Raw genomic sequence first — 23507 nt, 5'->3', positions numbered from 1 at the left:
AATCAGGCAACCCCAGGACTGGATGATCTGCTCTTTTAGTAGCTTCTAAATGCAGGTATCCTTTGACTATGGAAGGCTTTATCTGATGTTTACAGCTGCCATCTAGTGGCTGGATCTTCTGAGGTTGTGCTGGGCCTGCTAGGGCTGGCTTGCACATGCGCCTTTGCTCCATCACTCATCTTTTTATTTTTTTATTTTTTTTTACATTTATTTATTTTTGATAGAGAGAGACAGAGCACAAGTGGGGGAGGGGCAGAGAGAGAAGGAGACACAGAATAGGGAGCAAGCTCCAGGCTCCAAGCTGCGAGCTGCGAGCTGTCAGCACAGAGCCTGTTATGGGGCTCGAACTCACAAACCGTGAGATATGACCTAAGCCGAAGTCAGACGTTTAACCGACTGAGCCACCCAGTCGCCCCTCAATCACTCATCTTTTTAAAAAGGTCCCTGTGGGTTCATCAGATGTGGTACCTCCAGGGAGAAGAACACAATCAGGAAAATGAACTTACATCTAGGCAGCCCCCTAGGTCTGAGAGGGGCTGGGGACTAGGACCAGGGTCATGCCCATCTCCAGCATTCACCTCCCCAAGGCCGTCATTCATCCAAATCCTGGCATCTTGGTGCCCCTGCTGGGATTGCTTTCCACCATCTCAGCCCTCAGGTCCAACACGGAGCTTGGATGTGGAGCTTGTCCTCAAGCTCCTGGGCCTTGCCCTCTGATTGGCACACTCTTTCATCTTCAGATTTCCGCCTCCCCGACACAACTACCTCTGGACCCTGGGGCTCTGGCTCAGTAATTTGAAGTCAGAGGCTGGCCCTTTTCTGGTTGCCATAGTAGCTACCCTCCCAGTTCCCTTCTAGACCCTGGCTCCTCCTCCTGCAGCTGCCTTCTTCCTTTTTTCTCCCTTGCTTAGCCTGGCCCAGTATCTATCTCTCAGTTCCTCCTTGGAAGGGTCTTCCTCCCTCACCTGGTTGTCTAGCTTCTGTCACACCCACGTACCCTCTGCCTAACCATGTGGCAGCCCAGGAATGGATAACCCTGGGCTTGAATCCTGGCTGTGCCACTTGCTAGCTGGGTCACTTTGGCAGTGTTGCTTGACCACTTTGTGACTCTGCTTCCTTACCCTCAAAGCATGTCTATTGATAAAGACCACTTACAGTTGTCAAGAGTAATAAATTAAATCATATCACAAACTGCTCAGCTCAGCAGCTTGAGTGTGGTAGCTGTTCAGTTGACAGCAGTGAGGCTGTTGCTCTTTTGGTGATGACCCTTCAGTACTGCACATTCTGCCTTCAGGCAGCATTAGTAGGGCCCCTTTGCTGAGCCAAGGTACACATGCCACACAGTCAAGCTTTAGGGTCAATCCCTCCCAACCATATAGATAGCACACCCTCAGACCCAGGGCTTCTCCTGGGCCTTTATTAGTGCCAGCCCTTCTAGGGGTTCCCCTGACAGCCTCCTTTCCTATCTTCTAGTGACTCTTGGAAGTCCTTGCCACTCTACATATCCTCACTACACTCCAGAAAAAGACCTTGCCTCCTTCTCATTCCATAGAACCAAAAAGCCCACCTTCCGGACCACCTCAGCTCTCTGCCGTCAGACTTAGCAACCTCCCTGCATGCACCCCTGTGTGACTCCAAAGGGACCTGGTTACACCGCTGTTCTTTCTCTCCTGTAGCCTCAACTCCTCTCCTGGCTTCTTCCCACTGCCCCACCTGACCCACTGCCCACTGCCTTGAAACTGCCCTCATCGTAGTCTTAGGTTATCTTCCAGATCTGGAAGTTGGCCAAGTAGTAAACCTGAGTGTCCTGTTTACTCCTGCCCTCCTTCACCTCTCAAATTCAGCTGTCATGAGATCCTGTGAGCACCAGCCCTGAACAGTTTTGTATCTGCCTGCTGTCCTTCACCTGTATGGCCTCTACCTTGGTTCGGCCACCTGGGTTCCCAGACTGTGGATTCGAGAGACTCCAACAGCCAGAGTAAGTCTTCTAAAATTCAGTTCAGCCCAATTCCAGTTCTGAGTAGGATGAAATGAGAATACTTCACTTTGTGCAGCTAGAAAACCTGGACAGAATGCGTGGGGGAGCTGTTTAAGCACCCTAGATATTAAATAGCCACAAGCAGATTGGAGAAGACCATAATTTGAATTAACACTGAACAGGTGGTGAATTTATAACTTTTTTCCTTCCAGTATTTTCCAGTCTGGACTCAGGGGAGACCGCTGAGTAAGCAGACAGAGAGAGCTCCAGGACAAGCCCTCTTGTTCAGACCCAAGTAACAGGAAAGTTCTCCTGGCAGTGATGGTGGCAGCAGGAGCTGCAGGCCCCTCAAGCTCTGAGGGGAACTCTCCTCTCCAGTAGAAAGGGCTATGGTCCCAAGAGGGTGAGTGAGGACCTGTTGCAGTCTTCTCTTTCTCCTCCCATCCACTTGGCCCCAGATGTGGGTGCAGTTATGGGAAATGGGCAGGGGAGATAAGTAAATTAAGCCCCAGTTGTGGGCCAGAGGACAGAAAGAGAGAGCCCTTGGGAACTGGGAAACACCAAGATATTACAGAGAGAGGAGCTTGGTAAAGTGACCCCATAAAGTTGTTTATGAACTTCTAGGTTCACATCCAAGCTGCACATGCATGATTCAGATCCTAAATTGCATACTTTGAGAACTGACCTAAAACCCACGTGAATACCAAGGTCCCAGTGGCCACTGGCTGGCATATATGAGGGAGCGATTCACTGCACTACAAAGGTATGGAAAGGGGAATTGACAATGAAACCATCACCAGGAGGAGTTTGATTAGAACTTATGGTTTGAACCCAACTAGGTCAATTGCCTACTAAAATGAAAATATCAAAGTATCAACATTGGGAATGAAAGAAGCAATTAGCAGACATAACAGAATAATAAAGGAATACTACAAGTAACTCTGCCCACAATTCTGACAACTTAGATGAAATAAACTGGTTCTTCAAAAATCATAAACTCCAGAATGTACCCAAGATCAAGTACATAATCTGAATAATCCTTTAAGTATTAAAAAAATTGCATTCATAGTTTAAAAGCTTAAAAGAAAAAAAAAAAAAAGAAATCAAGGGGCACCTGTGTGGCTCAGTTGGTTAAGTGTCTGACTTCAGCTCAGGTCATGATCTCGCAGTTCATGAGTTTGAGCCCCGCATCAGGCTCTGTTCTGAAAGCTCAGAATCTGGAGCCTGCTTCGGATTCTGTGTATTCCTCTCCCCTCTGCCCCTTCCCGATCATGCTCTGTCTCTCTCTGTCTCTCAAAAATAAATAAACATTGAGGAAAAAAAAAAGAGATCTTCAGGCCCAGGTGATTTCATTGGCGAGTTCTATCAAACATTTGAAAAAGGAATAACACCATTTGCATTAATCTGTCCTCATTTTATGAGGACAGCATTACCCTGATATCAAACTGGACAAAGATAGTACAAGGAAACCTCAGACCAATATTTCTCATGAACACAGATGATAAAGTCCTCAACAAACTATTAGTAATTTGAATATAGCAATATATAAGTAGAATAATACACAATGATTGAGTGGGATTCATACTAGCTGTGCAATATGGATTCAGTATTTGAAAATCAATCGATGTAATCACCATCTTAATGGTCCGAATAAAGACTACATGATCATGTCTATTGATTCAGAAAAAGCACTTGAAAAAATTCAGTATCATTCATGGTAAAAACATTCAGCAAACTGGGAATTGCTCCAAGTGAAGGAATTCTTCCACCTGATTAAGAGCAACTTTAAAAAACCTACATTGTACTTAATGGTGAAAGACTCCTAGGATCATTAACAAGGCAGGGATGTCTATCCTCATAACTCATATTCATCTTCATACTAGAAGTCCTAGCCAGTATAATAAAGCAAGAAAAAAAAATCAAAGACATTCAGATTAGAAAGGAAGAAACAAAAACTTACCCCTATTTGCAAATGACAAGATAGCTATATAGAAGATCCTAAGAAATCTACAAGAATACTCTTAGAATAAGTGAGTTTAGCAAAGCTATGGAATACAGGATCAATACACAAAGGTCAATTGTATTTCTTTTTTTTTAATTTTTTAAATGTTTTATTTATTTTTGAGAGAGAGGCAGAGTGTGAGCAGGGATGGGGAGAGAGAGACACACAGAATCCAAAGCAGGCTCCAGTCTCTGAGCTGTCAACACAGAGCCTAATATAGGGCTCGAACCCACAAACCATGAGATCATGACCTGAGACAAAGTTGGGACACTCAACCGACTGAGCCACCGAGGTGCCCCAATATATTTCTGTGTACTAGCAGTGAGCCTTTGGAAACCAAATTTTTAAAATTTATAATGTGCCCCCATGAAATACTTAGGTATAAATATTGCAAAACATATAGTGTCTGTGTACCAAAAACTATAAAATGCAGATAAAAGACCAAAATAAATGGAGAGACATACAATGCTCATGGATCAGAAGATTCAACAGACTGACAAAGATGTCAGTCCTCCCCAAATTGATCAATAGATTTAATGCCATTCCAATAAAAATCCCAGCAAGATTTTTTTTCATTGTAGACAAGATTATTATAAATTTATATGGGAAGACAAATGAACTAGAGAATCTAAAACAATTTTGAAAAGGATAAGGTTGGATTAATTTCCCAATTTTAAGACTTACTATAAAGAACTGTAATGAAGATAGTGTTGTGTTGGCAAAGAGACACGTATATTAATGGAACAGAATAGTCCAAAAGTGGACCTACACAAATAAGGGCAGTAGGATTTTGACAAAGTTACAAAAGCAGTATTCAATTGAGAAAGGATAATCTTTTCAACAAGTAATGTTGGAACAATTAGACATTTATATGTTAAAAAAGTATCTTGATCTAAGCCTTACTCATATAAAGGTTAACTCAAAATATAAAACACAAAACTATAACACTTTTAGAAGAAAACATAGGAGAAAACTTTTGTGACTTAAGATTAAGCAATAAGTTCTTAAATATGATCTCTTAAACATGACATCAAAAGCATAATCAATAAAAGAAAAAAATTGATATGTTGATATATATCAAGAATGTAAAACTTTTACTCTGCAAAAGACACTGCAAAGAGACCAAAAAAGTTAAGCTATAGACTAGCAAATCATATATTCAATATAAGACTTGTATCCAAACTATGTTAAGAATTTTAAAACTCAACAGTAAAAACCTAAATAACTCCCCAAAGTGCATAGAACTAATAAGTGAGTTCAAGAAAGTTGTAGGATATAAGATCAAAAAACAAAAATCAATCATATACCTATATATTGGCAAAGAACATATGGGAACAGAAATTTAAAACACAATACCATTGGGGCACCTGGGTGGCTCAGTCGGTTAACTGTCTGATTCTTGGTTTCAGCTCAGGTCATGATCTCATGGTTCATGAGTTCAGGCCCTGAGTCCGGCTGCAAGCTGACAGTGAAGAGCCTGCTTGGGATTCTCTCTTTCCCTCTCTCTCTGCCCCTCTCCTGCTCGTTCTGTCTGTCTGTCTGTCTCTCTCTCTTAAACTTAAAAAAACCAACACCATACCACTTATTATTTCCTCAGAATGAAATACTTAAGTATAAATCTAACAAAACTTGTACAGGATCTGTTTGCTAAAAATTACAAAATGCTTATGAAAAGAAATCAAATATCTGAAGAAATGGAAAGACATACCATATCCATGGACTGGGAGACTCAACATAGTAAAGATGTGAGTTTTCCCTAAATTGATCTATGTGTTTAAAACAATTTCTATCAAAATCCTAGCAAGATATTTTTTTAACTTACTCTAAATTTTATATGGAAACACAAAGGAACTAGAGCAGCTAAAACCATTTTGAAAAAAATCTCCAAAGAAGACATCCAGATGGCCAACCAACACATGAAAAAATGGTCAACATCACTCATCATCAGGGAAATACAAATCAAAACCACAATGAGATATTACCTTACACCTGTCAGAATGGCTAATGTTATCAACTCATGCAACAACAGATGTTGGTGAGGATGCAGAGAAGGAGGATCTCTTTTGCATTGTTGGTGGGAATGCAAGCTGGTGCAGCCACTCTGGAAAACAGTATGGATGTTCTTCAAAAAACTAAAAATAGAGCTACCCTACAACCCAGCAATTGCACTACTAGGCATTTATCCAAGGGATACAGGTGTGCTGTTTCGAAGGGACACATGCACCCCCATGTTTATAGCAGCCCTAGCAACAATAGCCAAAATATGGAAAAAGCCCAAATGTCCATCGATGGATGAATGGATAAAGAAGATGTGCTATATATACATACAATGGAGTATTACTTGGCAATCAAAAAGAATGAAATCATGCCATTTGCAACTATGTGGATGGAACTGGAGGGTATAAATGCTAACTGAAATTAGTCAGAGAAAGACAAAAATCATATGACTTCACTCATATGAGGACTTTAAGAGACAAAACAGATGAACATAAGGGAAGGGAAACAAATAATATAAAAATGGGGGGGGGCAAAACAGAAGAGACTCATAAATATGGAGAACAAACTGAGGGTTACGGGAGGGGTTGTGGGAGGGGGGATGGGCTAACTGGGTAAGGGACACTAAGGAATCTACTCCTGAAATCATCGTTGCACTATATGCTAACTAATTTGGATGTAAATTTTAAAAAATAAAAAATAAAACAAGTTAAAAAAATAAATAAACATTAAAAAATCAAAAAACATTTTGAATTAAAATAAACTGGAAGAAATCTCTTTACCCGATGCTAAGACTTTACTATATAGCTAGAACGATCAAGACAATATGATGTTGGTGGAGAAACAGAGACCTATAGACAAACTAACAGAATTTTAAAAAAGCAGAAATAAACACAAATACACCAAACTGATTTTTTGACAGAGATACTAAAGAAATTTCATGCAGGCAAAATAGTCTTCTCAACAAATTATGCTGGAGTCACTGGACATCCATAGGCAAAAAAAATGAACCTCAACCGAAGCACCATATAGTATACAGAAATTAATCCAAAATGGAGCATAGTTTTAAATGTAAAACTGTAAAACTTTCAACGACATAGGATATCTTTGGGATGTAGGGATAGATGAAGAGTTCTCAGAGATGAGATCGTGTCTAAGACATGAGAAGCACACTCCATAAAAGAAAACCTTAATAAATTGGAATTCAAATTGGAAAACTTTTGCATTGCAAAAGACCCTATCAAAAGGATAGAAAGACAAAGTACAGACTGGGAGAAAATATTTGCAAACTACTTGTCCAACAGAGGACTAGTATCTAGAATATATAAAGAAATCTAAAAAGTCAACAATAAAAAGACAATCTAACTATAAATGGGGAAAAAAAATGAACGGATATTTCACTGAAGAGAAGATAAAGTTGACAAATAAATACATGAAAAGGTGATTATTATCATTAGCTATTAGAGAAATGCAAATTAAGATCATTATAATATATGACTGCATACTTATTACATGAGCTAAAATAAAAAATAGTGATGATACCAAATGCTGGCAAGGATCTGTCGTATACATTGCTGGTGGGAATATTGGATGGTACAGCTACCCTGGAAAATAGTTTGGCAGTTTCTTACAATGCTAAACATGCAATTACCATATGACCCAGCAGTCACACCCCTGCATATTTATCCTAGAGAAATGGAAACTTAGGTTCACTCAACAGCCTGCATACAGAACAGCATTGGTTTTAATGGCAAAGTACAGGAAACTACCCAAATGTCTTTCAATGGGTAAATGACTGAACAAACTCAGGTCCACAACATAATGGCGTACCACTCAGCAATAACAATGAATGAGTTACCCAGACATGCAACAACTTGGATGAATCTCAAAGGCATTATGCCAAGTGAAAGAAGCCATTCTCAAAAAGTTGTATGACTCCATTTATATAACATTCTGGAAAAGGTAAAAACTGTAGAGATGAAGGACAGATCCGTGATTGCCATGGTGAGGGGTGGAGGGAGGGTGTGATACAAAGTTACAGGATGAGGGAGTGTTTTGAGGGTGATGGAACTACTCTATGTCCTAGTTGTGGAGGTGTTTTAATGAATCTACACATGTGTTAAAATGCATAAAACTGTATGACGAAAAAGTAAAATTTGCTGCAGGCTAATTTGAAACAAAATGCAATTTTGATTCGTATTCCTTCTTTGGCTCTCCCCTGCCCTCCAGACCTGCCCAGCTTCCCCTCTCTTCATCAGCACACTGCTTGTTGCCAGGCATGCTGAACCTCTTACCTGCAAAACCCTTTTCCCTAGCACCCAGCCCTTTTCCCACACCTTGCTTCCCTTTAAATCTGCTTCTTCTTCAAGGAGAGACCATTCTGGAAACTTTCCCTGAGCCAGCCTCCTGCTGGGGCCAGATGCTTGCTCTCTGCAACTTGGCTTAGCCCCGTGTACACAGTAGTTAGCGGTTAATATGAATATGGGCTTCCCAGAGCCTCAGATTCCCCATTTGTCAGTTCACTGGAGGCTTCTATTATGTGCCTCCCAGGGTCCTTCCAGTTCAAAGATTTCTAAGTCCCTGGGAGCCAGCCTCCCTGGGCTCAAACCATGGCTACCTACCTTACTTACCAGCTGTGTGACCTTAGGCAAGTTGCTTGCTGTCTTTTGCCTCATTCTCTCCTTTGTCAAATGGACTTAATAATAGAACCACCCCTTAGAGGTGCTGTGAGGACTAACTTATTAGGTAATGCATGGAAAGAACTTAGCACTTGGCTTGGCAAATGCCCAAGAACAATTAGCTGTAGTTACTGATAATAGCCATCTTGGCAGCTTTAAAAGAATACAGGTTCCCAGGCCTCCCTGCCCTGATAAATCTGAATGAATGAGAACAGTCCTGAGCAGGGTGGGGGGAGGGTACCTGCATTAAAAAAAAAAATCTCCTTAGGTAGGAGTGCCAAATTTAGCAGATAAAATACAGATCACCTAGTTTAATCTGAACTTCAGATACACAGCAAATAATGGTGTTTTTAAAAAATGCTTGTTTATTTTTGAGAAAGAGAGTGTGAGCAGGGGAGGGTCAGAGAGAGAGAGAGAGAGAGAGAGAGAGAGGGAGACACAGAATCTAAAGCAGACTCCAGGCTCTGAGCTGTCAGCACAGAGCCCGATGTGGGGCTTGAGCCCACAAACTGCAAGATCATGACCTGAGCCGAAGTCGGATGCTTAACCGACTAAGCCACCCAGATGCCTCACAAATAATGTTTTAATATAAGTATGTCCTGTGCAATAGTTGGGGCATATACTAAAATTTATTTATTGTGTATCTGGAATTCAAATGTAAGGATTGTCTTGCATTTTATGTCTCTGCATTTAACTATATCCTGGGAGACCATGATATTCAACCCATTTGGGAGCTGTGCTCCTGACTCCCTGGGTGGGGTCCAAAGTTGAACCTCCCAGTCAGAAAATAGAGAGTATTTTTTCACTTGACGCAGGGGGGAGCTAGAGGATGGTTGTTCACTTTCTCTGCTCCTAAGTTGCTATCTAAGGAAGCATGGGCAAGCATGCTTGCAATTTACCTCTCAGTACTTGTGAATCATTTTTAGAAGATCTGCAGGTCTGCCTCCCAGTGTGGCTCTGAGAGAAACAATAAGTGACCACAGAGCCAGCCACCTCTCTCCCTTGCCCTTACTTCTAGGGGGCTAGTCCAGCCCCTCAGGGGCTCCCTCTCTTGTACCCAGCTTCCCCAGACTGGCCTATCTACACACTGATGTCATAGCCCTATTCTGACATCACAGCCCAGTGCTTGGAATTATCCCAGGCATCCCAGATTCTGCCTGTAGAGCAACCAAGGCTGGCATTTGAGCAAGGGGGTGAGGGGGGTATGGGTGGCTGCTGGCCCTAGGGGTTGACCCTAAAGAGTATCTGGGCAGTCTGCCATCCAATTGCTCCAAAATGAAAATCCTCTAAAAGGTAGGACTTCAAAGGCTTTCTTTCTGTCCCTGTTTGCCCTGGTCTCCAGAGGTGGAAATAAATTCCTGGGGAACGTGGGTTTGTTCTGGCTCTGTAAATAGTTCCTGGAAAACCTGCTGCCTTTGTGTGCTGGGATGCAAGTGGCCTGGAGAAATGGTGGTCTCTTCCTGGACTGCTCGACACTCTTCTCTTTCCATTTGAAGGAATGACTTCCTCAAATGCAGGGTGTCTTGTTGCATGGAGTTGTCCTATAATGTTTGGAGAATGCCTGCAAGTACTGAGCCATGGTGGGTTCTTCTGTGGCCACTGCCTCCATCTTCAATCCCTAGAGATTGGGTGGGGACAGGGCTGTGCCCTTTTTAGCACAAAGGGAAAATGCAGTCACGTTCAAGTTATTAGCTCTCAGATCCCTCAGTCCCAAAGAGGAAGATCCCTATCTGCCTAGTTGGCCAGAAGGTGTAATGAGGTCTCTTGTGAGCTTATTAAGTTAGTAAAATATTGACTGGCATTGATTAAACAACACACACACACACACACACACACACACACACACACACACACACACAAAACCTGAGTAACTTCTCTTTAACTTTGGTAGGTGGGCATAAAGTACCCTGGGATGAGCATGTTAAAAGTCTTAGGGGAGGACCACCAAGATTCTTATGTCATGGTCATGTGGTGCCTGGGAACCCCTGTGTTTTTCTGGAATCCCCATTTTTAATAAGTGTTCCACACAATGCTCATGTTAAGAAATGTCACCTGTTCAGGGGCACCTTGGTGTCTCAGTCAGTTAAGCATCTAACTTTGGCTCAGCTCATGATCTCATGGTTCATTGTTTTGAGCCCTGCGTCAGGCTGATAGCTCAGAGCCTGGAGCATGCTTTGGATTCTGTGTCTTCCTCTCTCTCTGAGCCTCCCCTGCTCCCACTCTGATTCTCTCTGTCTCAAAAATAAATAAATGTTAAAAAAAAAAAAAGAAAGAAATATCATCTGTTCAGACTCCCTGCATTGTTTGCCACAGCTGGCTTGATTCCTCCATTTCCAAATTTCCTGGTTTCCATTGAATGGGGATTTAGTTCTGTTTTACCCACATTTTTATTTAATGCAGTGGATATAGAGAGGCAAAAGAGACAGGGTAAGGTGATCACCAGGTGCATTCGTATCCAAATTCTTGGCCCCTGTTTTCCAGGCATAGGTGCAGCCTTTTTTCTACCTGAGAAGAGAGATTGTATCTATATTGGGAGTGCTATACCCTTTACTCATCAGATTCTCTTCCTGGTCCTTACTGAACTGAGAGAATGGGAATATGGGTGTGAATTATTGGTTATTGAAGTTGATGGTAGTGAAGGGTGTTACTGACTGATGGGACTGGCTTCCATTTCTATGGTGGCCCCAGGAGAAACATTTAACATTACCTGGGAGGGAGGGCAGCAAATTGCATGTTGATAGGTCAACAGCTCATGGTGGAAATTCCTTCCCCACTTTGGCTGTGAGTTCAGACTTCCCTGAGAATGCTGCACAGACTTCTTAACAAATCAACATATCTGTGCCTAGTTTGGAAAGGAAGTTGGTTTCTGATTTGGAGCTCTTTGGACAAGGCTGTGTCCTATGTCCATGCATTGAGCCTCTAGTGGTTTCAGTACTTCTCTCTATGCTTCTGGTCCTGAAGGGAGGCAGGACATGTCCTGGCCCTTGGTCCTTTGTCCACAAGTTGCTAAACAGAGTGGTTGACCTCACCCAAACCCTCCAAAATGTGGATGAGTCAGCCTCTCTTTCTCTGAAACTCTTCTCTGCCCTGCCCCACACCTGGGCCACCTCATTCAGTTGGAGTGAGGGAAGAACAGGAGTCGGTATCCCCTAAGTGATGCCAGGACAGGAAGCTGGGCTCACTCCATTCCATGTGGCCAGGGAAGGGGAGGCCCTGACTGTCCACCTTGGCTTGGAGGAGAGAAAAATCAGTCCCAGTTGGAGAAATGAAGCTTTGGAGACTTTGTTAAAACAAAGGACAGGACTCTGCAGGACAGGACAACATTCTGAGGGCTCATTGGCAGGGCCAGTCAATTTTATGCTGCAGCTTTAGCAATACCTTGAGTGTAGTAGTTGCTCAGTAAACATGCGCCAATTGAAAAGGATGCAGAGAAAAGCTCAGGTGGGACAGTTGGACTCAAGGATGCTGTAAAATCCCAGGGAGGGGATTTTGTAAAACCTTTTTGTTGTTATGGAAAATTTAACACATAAAGAGAAGTGGACAGAAGAGTCTCAGGAACCCACACACCTGTCCTTCAACCTTGTCTCTACCTCCATCCTCTTCCCTCATCCTGTGTCATTTTGAAGCCAATTGCAGACATTATGTCATTCCATTTGTCAATATTTCAGATGTACCTTTATTTTATTTTATTTTATTTTATTTTATTTTATTTTATCTTATTTTATTTTATTTTTGAGAGAGCACAAGTGGAGGAGGGGCAGAGAGAGAGGGGGACAGAGGATCCAAAGCAGGCTCCACACTGACAGCAGAGAGCCTGATGTGGACTTGAACTCATGAACTGTGAGATCATAACCTGAACCGAAGTTGGACACTCAACTGGCTGAGCCACCCATGTGCTCCAGGATGCACCTTTAAAAGAGTAAGGACTCATTCTTTAAAATTTAACATAACCCAAATACAGTTATCACATCTAAAAAATTAACAGTGCTTTGGAATGAGGTTTATTTAAGGGAACCAGTGCTCTCACTGGTGCTCAAGAGGGTAGAAAGGAATTAGAAATAGGAATGCAGTGACTGAGAAAGGGGGGCACACCTGTACTTCCAGCAGAGAAGGCAGGGCTTTATTCAGAGTCTGAAAAAAAACAAAGAGGAAGTTAGCATCCCTCAGCTGGGAGAAAATTCTGGCCCTTCATAAGGAAGCAGGGCGTGGCATGGCTCAGAAGGTCATGGAAGGATGGAGACTCCTGTTGGTTTGGCCTTGCCAGGAGGCCCTGCAAGGTAAAGAGCAGGTCATGAGCTAGAGTCAGTTCTCAAGTAACAAGGGCAAGAGGCACCAGAAGGGAACTTAGCAACGTGATGGTATTTGTTCTGTAGGGGGTGTTGACAATTTGGATTTAGATGTGACCCTGTGACCCACACAGATGGCAGCAGCTTACCCCCGAGGGACTCATATAAATCAGTGCTAGCTGAAAGAGGCTCAGGGTAAATGGGTCACCGGCGAGTTTGAACGTATGTGCAGAATTTAAAGAGATTGATGTTCAGTCCTCAGAGAAATTGAGTTGGATTTTCACAGTGAGGATGATAGGCTGCGTCTGTTCTGACTTCCAGCCCTTCCTTTAAGACCCTCTGCCTGCCTCCTAAGCCCAGGAGCCAGCCTAAAGATGCCCCTCTTATTTCAGCAGAAACTAGGAATTCTGAAATGTGTTTGCATTGGGAGGTGGTCGTCATAAGAGGGTTAGTAGGTCATAGTCATTTGACTAAAAAGTAGACAAAACAGTCACTGTCTACATTTGATACAGTCTTACCATTAAGATGGTTTTAAGCATTGTTTTCCTGCCCAGGGAATTACCTTGATTGCTAATTGCTTTCTTTGTAACTGAAGGACATAATAGCACTCTCCTTTGTAATTATCAGATTCATAGGCTTATATTTTGTTACCATCTAGATATTAACCTGCTTGTGTATCTGTGGGCATGAGTGCCAAGCTTGGACACAGGTGAGGCTGTCAGCTCACTATGTCACTAGCTCCCAAGGCAGAGGGCTCAGGGGGCCAGGTCAGGACATGTGATGTAAGCCCAAGACACATTGTCTGGGACATCTTCCTGGGTTCCTTCTGCACCTTACTTTGCCAGTTTGAGATTTGATTTGGAGATAAACTTTGAAAGGTCAAGGCTAGGAACTCTGGGATATAGATGTGGAAGGCTGGGCTCTGCTGGACTCCCAGGAAGTTGTTGAGTCTCAATTGCATGGTGTTGTGAAGGGGTGTGGATAAGTAAAAGGGGTGAAAATTTGGAATCCTGGCTTTGCTCTGAGTCACTTTGTGACTTTGGATGAGACCTTCAAAGCCTCAATTTCCCTGCCTCTCAAAGGAAAGAATAATATCTGTATCACAAGATGGTTATGAGGATAAATAACAAGAACAACAATAATAAAAGAATACAAAACAACTCTAGGTGAGAGGGGACCATGTGGTACAGTTGATCAATGTCAGTCATTACTACCACCCGCTTTCCTTGGCTCTTCAGCCCATATCCCCAGTTGGCAACAGATCTGTGTGTGATGGTCTCATGCATGTGGGGACGTCTCCTAACTGCACTGGAAGCACCTTTGTAGACAGGGACCTGTTTACTAATTTTTAATTATTATTCTGTCGGGGAGCCTGGGTGGCTCAGTCAGTTGAGTGTCCGACTTTGGCTCAGGTCATGATCGCACAGCTTATGAGTTCAAGCATCTGGCTCTGTGCTGAAAGCTCGGAGCCTGGAGCCTGCTTCAGATTCTGTGTCTCCCTCTCTCTCTGCCCCTCCCCTGCTCACACTCTATCTCTCTCTCAAAAATAAACATACATTAAAAAAAATTATTTTGTCATGATTTTCTATTCAGGGTCAGTGGCAGAGAATTAAAACCCACTCAAACTATCCTAAGGAAAAGTAGGGAGTTATGCCCAGAGTGTATCCTAGAGGGACCGAATGTGTCGGCAGCTGCTGCTTCTGACTGTCCCATTTCTGGCTTTTTTCTGGTGTCCCCTCTGTTTTCTTCCCCTGTGCAGGTGGGCTTCTGTGTTCCTCCTATAACCTTGTTCTTCCAGTGGGCCTGCCCTGCCCTGGCTGTGCCCAGCTTTGTGCTGCTGTCTCTGTGCCCCAGTTTCAAATTTTTGGGTGAGAGGCCCCAGAGCAGCTTGGAACAGGTACCCAGTCCTGGTCCCATCAGGTGTGGCTAGAGGGGACAGGGTCATACCTGAGGGCGACCTGAATGTGTTTAGTGAGGGAGAAATCCTGCCCCCTCTGAAATCCTTCTGAGATATGACCTCTTCTGTAGACCCTACCCTAACCATCTCCAGCCTCTATCCAGTGGCTCCTCACTGTCCCCACCAGGAGCAGGAGCAGGAGCAGGAGCAGGAGCAGGAGCAGGAAAAAGAACAAGAGGGTAGACAGCAGCTGTATGGGTTCTACATGTTCTGTGGCTGCCCCTTGCCCATATCCAGCTCAGATCCAGGAGCCTCAGTGAGCTCACACCCGGCTCTGAAGGGAGGCCAGGCCAACAGGTGGGTGCGATAACCATGAATTGTGGAAGAGAATCATTGGGGGGCAAGACAAGTCCCCTGGAAGCAGAGGCAGGAGTCATGGAAACTTCTGGAGCCTCCTCAAAAGTGGCTGAGTTGTCAGGGAGGGCCTTGTGAGCATGGAAAGAGCTGGGCTCAATGGAGACTGGCTCTCAGCAGCACGGTCCACGTGTGGCACACCTGGGCACAGTGGCCCTGGCAGCCCAGGGCCTTGGCATAATTCCTGCACCTTGGGCCAGTGTTGGGGGGCTCTGGGCTGGCCTCTTCCCACTCTGTCAGCCTAAGTAGCTTCCCTTGTTCTGGTGGTGTCTGGTGAAGGACATCTATTTGAAAAGTAGATTCTACTGCAAAAGGGTTAAGAACCATTGGTCCAGAGCTGTCACCCGAGGTCAGCATTAGCTTTGAAACCAAGGCTGAGCCTGAGGGTGGCAAGGGCTGGACAGGGGGCAGGGCCTGGCCATTTTCATGATCTCCCTGTTCCCCACCTCCCTGGAAGGCTTCACAGGCCTTGGTCTGGGTTTGCTCTTGCCTGTTTAGCTGGCATTGCTCTCCAGGGGCCCCCACATTAGGGGTCCTTTCTTCTCTCATGGAAAGAACAAAAGCTGTACCCCTAATGCCTGGATGCAGAAAGAACATTCTGTCCAGCACTCAGATGTTTGGTGTGCACAGTGCTGCATGCTTGTAGGCTACGTTAGTCCAGATGGGAGCAGGGAAGAGTGAAGCTGACCCAACAGGCAGCCACAAGCCCTGAGAGCCAGGCTGAATGTGGGCTACCTCTGGCTGCCCCGACAGGAGTTGGCAGCTCCTGTAGCCTGGGACGCAGCCTTCTATAGAAAGAGAAGAAATCCTCTTAGTGGGTTCGTGCAGGGCCAGGATAGAGACTGCAAGCTGAGATCCTGGTGGGCGAGTTCTGCTTTTAGATGACTGAGTGGTGGGTTTTCCTCTCCTGCTAGCATACCTTAACTTACATTTTTCTGTAGAAGGCAATCGGAAACACTTGATTGCTCAGAGATGAGGCGGCCTCTCTTGAGGAATGGGGTTTTCATTTTAATTAGGCTCTTGAGTCATGGTGCCATGCCTGCTTTGGAAGAGTTGCAGCTACAATGAACCCGTCTTTCCTCATCTCTGTTAAATACCAGAAGTAGGGAGGCCAGACTGGCCCATGAGACATCTTGTCATTGATGAGGCAGCTCTGCCTTTGCAGAGAGCTCCTATTCATAGCTGTCTTGTGAGCTCTGCCAGAAGAGTCACCTTCAGGGCCTGGCCACAGAAGCCCTAGAGCCCCACCATCATATTAGCACCTCCTGCTGGCTCCAGGGAAGCCTGTGACTGGTTAGGCCTGGCTTTGATGCCATGGTAAGGTCTGATTTTCCCTCTCCTCAGCTGAATGCTGTCCTCTGTTGCCTTTGTCTCTCTGGAACTCAGGTTCCTGTCTGTAGAAGGGAAACGAGAGCCCCTAGGCAGTTAGACAGCTGGTGTGAGCCCCACACACTGTGCAGTGTCACGCACATACAGAATGGCTGTTATGTCACGAGTGTTCTTCTGTAGGACACCTTCCAGCCCAGCCCAGCCCAGCCCAGCTGCTTCCCACCTGCAGCGGGTGCTCTCCCAGCCCCTGGTGCCTCTCCTTCGTAGAGCTCACCACACTGTGGTTATTATACACTTGTGTGCTTATCTGTTTAATGTCTGACTTCCCTGATAATCCTGGTGCCTAGGCCTCTCCCATCTCAGAGTAGACATGCAGCAACTATTTGTTGGGTGGATAAAGCAAGGGATGGAGGGAGGAAGAATAGATGAAAGAATGAATGTAGAAGAGGGTGTCCAGTGCTTTGACCAGACACAGTGGTTCCTTTCATTCATACTTTCTGGGTGTGGAGCCTTCAGGCCATTCGGATAAGTTGCAGGGGGATCCTCACAGAGCCGAGTTTGAAGAGCATGTCCTTCTGAAGGGCATTACCGGGAATGTGGGAGATCAGGAGGGACTTCACGGTAACTCCAGGCAGCTAATCTAGAGAGACCGCAAGGGAGCATCAGTGTCCTTAGGAATGGGCAGTTGCTAAGTCACCAACAGTGGTCACCGTATTTAGCCCTCCAGTGGGTGCTGTTCACAAGAAATGCAGTAGGGGCTGGAAACACTTGGCTGTGAGCAATACTACATGTGTTAGGGTTTTGCTTCTTTATGCAAGATCAATGTATAGTGGTCTTTACCTCCTGGGTAGGCGGCTGGCCTCAGCCCCCAGCAGCAGGGTCCTAACCACTAATGAGGAATCATTCCTGGGAGAAGGAAGAGTCCATATGTGGCTGGGTCCGGCCTCAGTTTCTCAGCTGTGGTATGTGGGCACTGGCTTCAGCATCATCATCTCTGAAATAGGGACAGCCTTGGTCCTGGCCCAGCTGACTTCACAGGGTGGCTATGAATCTGGAGGAATATGGTCAAGAAAGAGTGCCTGGGGGTCACCGTTGGGGTTGTCATTGGCAGAGGTGTTCAACAATAAAGTTGGGCCCTCCTCTGCCCCTCCATGGGGTGATGGTCATCATAGACAGCCATTGTCATTGGTGGAGTAAGTGCCAGGTTCCAGGTGGCTTTTGTTAGGAATGTGCCATTATCCAGGACCATTCCATCAGGATTCTAGAAGTGCATTTCTGCCTTTTAAGAAAAAAAGCTTTATTTTTTTATAAAAAATACCGGTGGAAAAAAAAAAGAGTAAACCATACTGAAAAAATAGATAAAAGGGAGAAAAATCTCAAATCTACTAACCCAGAAATGATCGCTGTGAAATTGAAATGTTCTTTACTGAACAGAATTACAAACATTTTATTTATTTTTTAGGTTTATTTATTTATTTGAGAGAGAGAGAGAGAGAGAGAGAGCGCGCGCACGCATGGGAGAAGGGCAGAGAGAGGGGGAGATCTATCCAACCATGCTCCATGCTGTCAGCAAGAAGCCTGGTGTGGGGCTTGAACTCACAAACTGTGAGATCATGACCTGAGTCAAAATCAAGAGTCGGATGCTTAACTGACAGAGCCACCCAGGCACCCCACAAACATTTTATTTATGCATATATGTGCATTTAGATCTAGGTATATAATTTCACATCATTGGGGGAAATTCCCAGTATTCAGTTTTGTAATTGAGTCCCTAAACTCAGCATGTTGTGGACATCCCATGCTAATAAATATACATCTACGGCATCACTTATTGCATAAACTTCCTAGAAAGTTACATAAATGTATATAAATGCACACATATAGCCCAATGTTCTTATCACTCACTTTTGAACAATTATCAATTACAGCCAATCTTATCTCACCCCATGTTCTGTACTCCCTATTACTATTTTTTATTGTGGTAAATACACATAACATAAAATTCACCATTAATGATATTTAGCACATTTACAGTGCCATGCAACCATTACCTCTATCTAGTTCCAAAGCACTTTTTCTTTTTTTAAAATATTTTATTGTATTTTATTTTATTTTTTAAATTTACATCCAAGTTAGCGTATAGTGCAACAATGATTTCAGGAGAAGATTCCTTAATGCCCCTTACCCATTTAGCCTCCCCCCCACAGCCCTCCAGTAACCCTCTGTTCTCCATATTTAAGAATCTCTTATGTTTTGTCCCCTTCCCTTTTTTTTTTTTTTAATTTTTAACGTTTATTTATTTTTGAGACAGAGAGAGACAGAGCATGAATGGGGGAGGGTCAGAGAGAGGGAGACACAGAATTCAAAACAGGCTCCAGGCTCTGAGCTGTCAGCACAGAGCCTGACGTGGGGCTCGAACTCACAGACTGTGAGATCGTGACCTGAGCTGAAGTCGGACGCTTAACCAACTGAGCCACCCAGGCACCCCTACCCCTCCCTTTTTTTTATATTATTTTTGCTTCCCTTCCCTTGTGCTCATCTGTTCTGAGTCTTAAAATCCTCATAGAGTTAAGTCATATATTTGTCTTTTCTGACTAATTTTGTTTAGCATAATACCTTCTAGTTCCATCCACATAGTTGCAAATGGCAAGATTTCATTCTTTTTGATTGCCGAGTAATACTCCATTGTATATATATTCCACATCTTCTTTATCCATTCATCCATCAATGGACATTTGGGCTCTTTCCGTACTTTGGCTATTGTTGATAGTGCTGCTATAAACATTGATGTGCCCCTTATAAACAGCATACCTGTATTGTATCCCTTGGATAAATACCTAGTAGTGCAATTGCTGGGTCATAGGCTAGTTCTATTTTTAATTTTTTGAAGAACCTCCATCCTGTTTTCCAGAGTGGCTGTACCAGTTTGCATTCCCACCAGCAGTGCAAAAGAGATCCTCTTTCCCCACATCCTCACTAACATCTGTTGTTGCCTGAGTTGTTAATGTTAGCCATTCTGACAGGTGTGAGGTGGTATCTCATTGTGGTTTTGATTTGTATTTCCCTGATGATGAGTGATGGTGAGCATTTTTTCATGTGTTGGTTGGCCATCTGGATGTCTTCTTTGGAGAAGTGTCTATTCATGTCTTTTGCTCATTTCTTCACTGGATTATTTGTATTTTGGGTGTTGTGTTTGATAAGTTCTTTATGGATTTGGGATACTAACCCTTTATCGATATGTCATTTGCAAATATCTTCTCCCATTCCATCGGTTGCCTTTTAGTTTTGCCAATTGTTTCCTTTGCTGTGCAGAAGCTTTTTATTTTGATGAGGTCCCAATAGTTCATTTTTGCTTTTGTTTCCATTGCCTCTGGAGACGTGTTGAGTAAGAGATTACTGCAACCAAGATCAAAGAGGTTTTTGCCTGCTTTCTCCTCAAGGATTTTGATGGCTTCCTGTCTTACATTGAGGTCTTTCATCCATTTTGAGTTTATTTTTGTGTATGGTGTAAGAAAGTGGTCCAGGTTCATTCTTCTGCATGTCGCTGTCCAGTTTTCCCAGCACCACTTGCTGAAGAGACTGTCTTTATTCCATTGGATATTCTCTACTGCTTTGTCAAAAATTAGTTGGCCATACATTTGTGGGCCCATTTCTGGGTTCTCTATTCTGTTCCATTGATCTGAGTGTCTGTTTTTGTGCCAAACATTTTCATTACCCCTGAAAGAAACCCCATACCCATTAAACAGTCACTCCCTATTTCCCCCATCTCCTTTAATCTTCTTTCCCACCTATTATTTTTTTTAAAGCCCCATCTGTAAACAGCTTACTGTGTATCTCTAAAAAACAAGGACTCTTGTAAAAGTGTAAATTCAGGACCACTAATACACCTGAAATGACAATTCTCTAATATCACCTGTTTAAGTATCTAATTATAACATAATTTTAAATGGTGCATAAATTCCACTGAATGGATATAGCATAATTTAATTAAATACTTTTTAGCCATTTAGGCTGTTTGCAATGTTTCCTTATTATCAAAAAAAAGTACTGGCACAAACATTTCTGTTCTTTCTTTTTCTTTTCTTTTCTTTTCTTTTCTTTTTTTTTTTTTTTTTTTTTTTTTTTTGGCATTAGTGTGATTATTTCTGAAGGGTTAATTCTTAGAAAAGAAATTACTTGATCAGGTGTGTGTTTTCCATTTTGATTCCATTGCCAAGTTATCCCTCATAAAGCTTCCAGTTTACATTGTCCTTAGCAGAAAATGGATGTGTTGGTTAAGAGAAAGTACTCCCTGGAAATGTCTGTGTGTTAATCCTTTGCCACAGCTCATGTAAAAGTCCCACTACTTCCTATTTGTATAGAAATGCTCTGTCACACTGGGCGAAGGGTCTCTCAGATGCCACAGCAGCTCAAGGCCATTGATTGATAACCAAATGCAGGAGAAAAATGCTGTGGTGTGGCGTCCACTATGACAGCCCACAGGACCTTGAGCCGAAAGAGGGCATGGAGCTGTCGGGGAGAGTGATGGCCACAGCCTCGAAGTGCAGGAAGACAGAGGCCCCATTAGTGGAGCTGGGCTGGCTCATCAGTCTGGAAGCTCGGGGAGGTGAGGGAGGAAGTAGGAAGCTGGTGGTAGGAAATCGATACTCTTTCAGAAGAGGAGAGGAAGAGAGAACTAGTGAGAAAAAACAACCTCTGCCATTCATGTAAACGACCTCCTGTGCTATTAAAGACATTGTAGTGGCATTAAAGGACAATGGAAAGAAGAAATGAAAGTAATGCCATGATTCCAGCCATGGCCATGCCTTTGAGACCCCACTCATATCCCACCCTCCACTCCTACCCCCACACAGCTGAAGTTGTGGTGACCAACACATTCTCATTTCACTCGGCTTCACAGCATTAGTATTCCAGGCTGTTCTGCGGCCTTGGCTGATCACTTTTTATGCTTGCTTCTAGCCCTAGTTTTCTCACCCTGCTGTCCTTCGACTGGACACCGAGCAGCTTCCAGTTATGGCCTGTTATGAATATAATGTCCATGCATACAGCTGTCCTCTCCTGTGATGCTTTCCTAGGAAAAGTTGTGTTGGGGAGGGGGTGCAAACGGTACTGTGGTTCTTGATTCCACTGCCCTCCAGCCCAGTTGTTTTCAAGAAGGGGATGAGTGCCCTGCAGGAGGGTACTAGAGCATAAAGGGTTAAGTCAAATAGTACAACATGTGTATAATTTACAAATAACTGTTCATAAATTGGGGGCGACTGGTCAATCTTGTTTTATTGGGGGACTGTGCATAACCCTAACAGCTTGGACATCTGGCTTATGGGTTCTTTGAGGGCCAGCACCACCTTCTACTTACTCCCTGTGCCCACTGCCCGGCACCGAGTGGCATTCCACAGACATTTGACAAAGCTTCCAAAAGGTGATCCCAGGAAGCACTGCCACCTGGCCTGCTTCTGTACTTCGGCTGGGCTTCAGCTTACTCAGGAAACTGATGCTTTTCTGTCTTAACCACCTTGGCCCCCTGCACCTCCTAGATGCACTTGTTGCTGCAGTGGCTGGACAGAAGTGACTCTGGTTGACAGCAACACATATCCTGTCCTTCCCTGGGAAAGCTCCAGATAGAAAGGAAGCACCTTTTTTTTCCTTTAAGTATCCCCAGCTCCTTTCCAGAATGAATTTGAAATAGAGCCAAGGGAACAAAGGAGGGGTTCAGTCTTGTGCTTGAGCGGCAGGAACAGACTTGAGGCAGAAGGACCGTGGCCCCTTTGGTGGTTGGGTATTCTTTTCCCTGGTTCTTGCCACCCGCCCTGGCCCATCCCTGGTGGCACTGACCTTAGCTTGTTCTCTCTCCCTCACGTTTGCTCCCAGCTCCTCCCTACACAGAAATCCAGCTCATCCCCACTCCTCAGGCTATCTCCTTGCTCTTCAATATTCCTTTGTTTGTCAGTTTCCCTTTCAGAGGAGTATTTCATGTGTGCCAGTCAGATTTTCATTCAACATGAAGCAAAAATTTTAATCTATTTGTAGTCTATTTAAAACCAAACACAGGTGCTTGAATTGAATGATTATTCAGGCTGAGCATTCAGCCCTTAAGGGGCTCACAGCCCTGGGTGAACTGAAGGGTGCAGTTATCTGAAAACCGCGAGTCACCCAGTATCATTTCTTGCATGCCCATGCCAATGCTTTTGCAGTAAGTATGCCATAGTGATCCATCTCTTCTCAAACACAGTGAAGTGATCATCCTTGCAGCAGTTCCTGGGGACAAATTTGGGCACCGGTGAGTGGAAAAGCAGCTGCAAATGTCATCAGTGAGCTTTACTCAGCCCCTACTCTGTGTAACAAACCGATGCTTATAAGATGCCACTGGGCTGTAGCTCTGGCACTTTCCACATTCCGCTGTAGGGCACCCTGGCCATTAAGATACCATTACACCATTTTCACTGAATCTCTTTGGCATTTGTGGATCTAACTTCTGTCAAATCACCTTCCCATTCCTTAGGCTTCATGCACTCATTCCAAGCAACCCAAAAGTAAATGCCATGTATTAATTTTACTTTAATATTAAAAATCATCCTCCCCCCAAAGGCAGCCATTCCTGCATTTGGTTAACTCTGTGGTTCCTGCCACACTCTGAGTCATCTGTCCCTTGGCTCAGGCCTCAACTTGAGTTGTGGGTGTGGAGAGGCCAGTGTGGAGCCTGGGGATCTCTCGGCCAGGAAATCTATCATCTACCTCTCCACGTCTCCTTTGGAGCCTGCACTCCCCAGAGACACACTGACTCTTCATGTTTCTTTGTGAAAAATGCCCCTGAAGTGGGTTGAAGCCTTCTGATCTTGGGCTGCTTGGAGGGAAGGAGACCCATTAAGGGATGTCCTTTCCCTGCACCTAGGTCCTAAGACTGACCATAGGCAGTTCTGGGTTCTGTGCA

General features: G+C 44.0%; 1 protein-coding gene across 3 annotated transcripts in view; it reads left to right on the top strand.

Moving 5' to 3' along the window:
• Positions 1–23507, top strand: part of OSBP2 (oxysterol binding protein 2) — a 192265-nt gene that overhangs the window by 63084 nt on the left and 105674 nt on the right. The window contains exon 1 of one of the 3 annotated variants that reach the window (XM_060612692.3): positions 9821–9946. The exons of the other annotated variants lie outside the window; for them this stretch is intronic. The gene's annotated coding sequence lies outside the window, so the exon portion shown is untranslated. Of the gene's footprint in view, positions 1–9820; positions 9947–23507 lie in introns of those variants that run through there. 3 annotated transcript variants of the gene reach the window in all.

The sequence above is a fragment of the Panthera onca genome, chromosome D3 (genome assembly GCF_046562875.1).
Source record: "Panthera onca isolate mPanOnc1 chromosome D3, mPanOnc1 haplotype 2, whole genome shotgun sequence".
In the NCBI taxonomy this organism is placed as follows: domain Eukaryota; kingdom Metazoa; phylum Chordata; class Mammalia; order Carnivora; family Felidae; genus Panthera; species Panthera onca.
Note: the sequence above shows the minus strand (reverse complement) of the source record. Positions and strands in the feature narration are given on the sequence as shown.